Source organism: Bos indicus x Bos taurus, chromosome 7, assembly GCF_003369695.1.
Source record: "Bos indicus x Bos taurus breed Angus x Brahman F1 hybrid chromosome 7, Bos_hybrid_MaternalHap_v2.0, whole genome shotgun sequence".
NCBI classification, from domain to species: domain Eukaryota; kingdom Metazoa; phylum Chordata; class Mammalia; order Artiodactyla; family Bovidae; genus Bos; species Bos indicus x Bos taurus.
In genome coordinates, this window is record NC_040082.1 from 78286519 (window position 1) to 78290745 (window position 4227).

Sequence of the window (4227 nt, forward strand, 5' to 3'; positions counted from 1 at the left end):
GGTGCTAAGCCCTTACCTCTCTACACTCTACCACCAGCTTTTCTACACCAGCTGTTTTTATGCATCCCCAAGAGTGCAGCACCAGGGGCAACTCAAGTAAAAAGAACCCCCAAAGTTGAACTATGGTGCCACCTTCTGGGAAAACAAAAAGAAAGGCTTTCAATTGCCAGTGTGTGAAACTAGGCAAAAGGAAACAAGTTAAAAAGGTGTATGCTACTTCCAATGTGATGGCAGAGGCACATATCATCAAACACTACAATCCATCACAGTGATATGGTACTACAAAAAGAAAGTAATTCACCGGCAAGCAAAACCAAATGTAACCTACCTGACAAGGAATCCAAAATAGCTGTTAAGATTTAATGAGCTAGAAGAAAATTCAAAAAGGCTATCTAACTTAGAAATTCACAAAGCAGTTCTTTACCAAATTGTAAAAAAAAAAAAAAAATAGAAACTCTGGAGCTGAAAAATTCAGTGAATCAGATGAAGAATGCATTAGACTGCTTAGAAAAATAGGAAAGCTCAGATCAAAGAAAGAATTGGTGACACGGAGGATAGAAATTTAGAGATGACACAGGAGACGAAGAGAGAACTAAGATTTTTTTTTTTTTTTTTTTTTTAATTCAAGAAGCCCCACAAGAGCTATTAGGTATGACAAGAAAAAAGGATATAGGAACAATTTGTCTACCAGAAGAGAGAAAGAGGGAGGAGAGTTGAATTTAGCAAAATAATAGCTAAGAACTTCACAAATCTGGCAAAGGAACTGGATATATAATTCCATGAAGCTAATAGCCAAAAACTTAGATAGTCCAGGAGAAATGTATACATTATCAGTCTGTTCAGATTTTCTGTTTCTTATTATTCTTAATAGCTTGTGTGTTTCTAAAAATGTAAACACACAAGCTATTAAGAATGAATAAGAAACAATATCTGAACAGATTGATAATCAGTGACTGAGTCACTAATTTAAACCCTCCTAACACAGAAACCCCTGGACCATTCAGCTTCCCAAGTGGATTTTACCAAGTACCCAAAGAAAAATTAAGACCAAACCAATCCTTCTTAAACTCTTCCAAAAAACCTGAAGAGGTGGGAAAACCTTTAAATTCATCATTATGTTGACAACAAAGCCAGATAGAGCACCACAGGAAAATTATGGACCAATATTCCTGATGAATATAGCTGGAAAAGTTCTCAAGATAATATTAGCAAACTCCATTTAAGAATACAAATAGTAAGCATTAGAAACCAAGACCGAGGGAGATTGATTCTTGGAGTACAAGGATAATTTAACATATACTGATTAATCAAAGTAGTACATTACATTTATAAAATGAAAGATAAAAATCACATGGTCATCCTAATGAAATTAAAAAATCAAAGCATTTGACAAAATGTAACATCTTTTTATGATATAAATCCTCAGCAGATTGGGTATAGAAGGAACAAACCTCAACATAAAAAAGGCCATATATGACAGACACACAGCTGGCATAATACTCAATGGAAAAAAAATGAAAGCTTTTCAAGATCAGGAACAAGGCAACAATGCATAGCCTCACCACTCGTTCAATGTAGTGCTGGAAGCCCAAGGTAGAGTGATTATGCAACACCAAGAAATGCAGAGCATTCAAATTAGGAAGAGGTTAAACTGTCACTATTTGCAGATAATTCTTTAGGCAGAAAATCCCAAGGAGTAACAAAAACTGTTGGAACTAATTAATGATTTCAATAAAGTTGCAGGATACAAAATCACCACAAAGAAATTGGTTGCATTTCTATATGCTAAAGATGAAATACCCCAAAAATAAAAAAAAAAACTACCATATTCATAACAGCATCAAAAATAATAAAATAGGAATAGAATTAACTAAGGAAGTGAAAGTTCTGGATAATGAAAACTGCAGGACTGCTCCAAGAAACTGAAGAAGTCACTAACAAATGGAAAGAACTCATCATGTTCATTGATCAGAAGAATACTGTTAAAAGTCCTTACTAACTTAACAGTCCCACAGTTTATCTACAGATTCAAAGAAATCCCCTTCAAAATAACAGTGGTACTCATCACAAGGGAACCAAAAGCACCAAATGCAAAAGGATAGTCTCTTCAGAAATTGATGTTGTGAAAACTGGATAAACACGTGCAGAGCAATGCAACTGAGCCCCTATCGTACACCACTCAGAAAAATTAATTTGAAATGGATCCGAGACTTAAACATGAGACCTAATTTAACTCCCACAAAAAAAAAAAAAAAAAAAACCACATAGGGAAGAAGCTCCTTCATATTGGTCTTGGTGATAATTTTTTCATATAATACCAAAGTACAAATGCTGAGAAAGATTGAAGGCAAAAGGAGTAGGAGGTGGCAGAGGATGAAATGGTTAGATAGCATCACTGACTCAATAGATGTGAATTTGAGCAAACTCTGGGAAACAGTAGAGGACAGAGGACCTTGGCGGGCTACAGTCCATGGGGTCCCAAAGAGACAAGGCTGAGAGACTAAAACAACAATAGCAGCAAAAGTACAAATAATACAAGCAAAAATAAACAATGGAACTACGTTATACTTAAAATCTTTTCCACAGTTAAGAAAAAGTGAAAATGAAAAGGCAACCTATAGAGTGGGGGAAAAATTGTAAACTATGTATCAGAAAAAGGGTTAATATCCAAAATATATAAAGATCTCATACAGCTCAACAAAATACCTGATTAAAAAACGGCCAGAAGAACTAAATAGAAATTTTTCCTAAGATGACATGCAAGTGGCCAACAGGTACATGAAAAGATGCTCACCATTACTAATAACTAGGGAAATGTATACAAAAACCACAATGAAATATCACCTCATACCTATTAGAATGGCTATGAAGAGAGACAAGAGGTGGAGATGGATCAAGATGGCAGGGTAAAAGGCTCATTTTCCCCAGAAATACATCAAAAAATACATGCATATGTGGAATAATCCGCATGGAAAACTAACTAGAAACTTTCAGAATGCCTGTACAACAACCAAGGCAGAAAGAAAGATTCCCACATAATTGGGTAGGATGAGAAGAAAAACATCAGGTTAGGACCCATGCCCCTGGGAAAGGAATAAGGAGGAAAGGGAGATTACACAAGGGGACATTCATGTTGGGGAGTTCGCAGGTCAAGCCACAGACTGGGCATCCCAGTCCTGGGGTCCTACAAGGAGAAGACAAGTCCCCTTGGCTCCCTGGAGAGCCACTGTGAAAGAAAGAAAGCTGCAGAAACCTAAGTCTATACTTCACTTGCAAGAAGTGTGCCACTGCTGTTTCCCACAAGACAGGGAGGAGAGAGGTCTGTCTTAGCATCTACCACATTACCATGTGACTCACCCCAAGCTGAGTGAGGCCCCCAAGCCTTTCTCACCCCAAACTACAGCATGGAACAGATCTAGGGCAGCAAGGACTTGATTGAGGGATGCAGAGAGGGTCAGGGGCCTGGAGTCCAGGTGGGCGTGATGGCTATTGTTGGTTCTGACTCAAACAGTAGCACCGAAGTGGCCCAGACTTCCAGTGGCTTCAGTTCCCATAACGCTCCAATCCCCAGACCCAGCCGAATGAACACTCTTGCTCCACCCACTACACACCACCTTGTACTAGATACGGGATGACTGCAACAGGGGAAAAGACACAACCTTGGGCTGTGTCTGAGTCAAATGGTAGACACCTACTTCAGCACTCTCCTGCTTTGAGGCAAAGGTCCCAGTGTGGGGAGAAGAGAAAGCATACACTTAAAGGGAACAGAGCTAGCTCAAGTGTGAGCTTCAGGGCTGCTGCTTCAACAGCTTGGGAGCAGACTCTGCCCTGACAAGGTAAGGACTGCCTCTGAGCAGAGAGAAACTCCTACCTCACGTCCAGTGCAGGCTCCAGTTTTTCCAACACTAGCCACATATCCCTATAAAGTTGATAGTGGCCAGCACACCCTAAGGAAAAGCACTCTGGCATCCAATTCATATCTAGCCTTCACACCAAAGATACTGGGCATGCACAGTCTATATAAAGATGCTTCCACATAAAAACACCCCTTCAAAACCACAATAGGTAACTTTCACCTAAATTTAGAGAGACAGAGAAAGTAATGTAAAATGAAAAGGTAGAGGAATTACTCTCAATTCAAAAAGCAAGAGAAAATGCCTGAAAAAATAATGAAACAGAAATAATCAGTCTACTAGACAATGAATTTTAGAAGTTGGTATTAAAAAT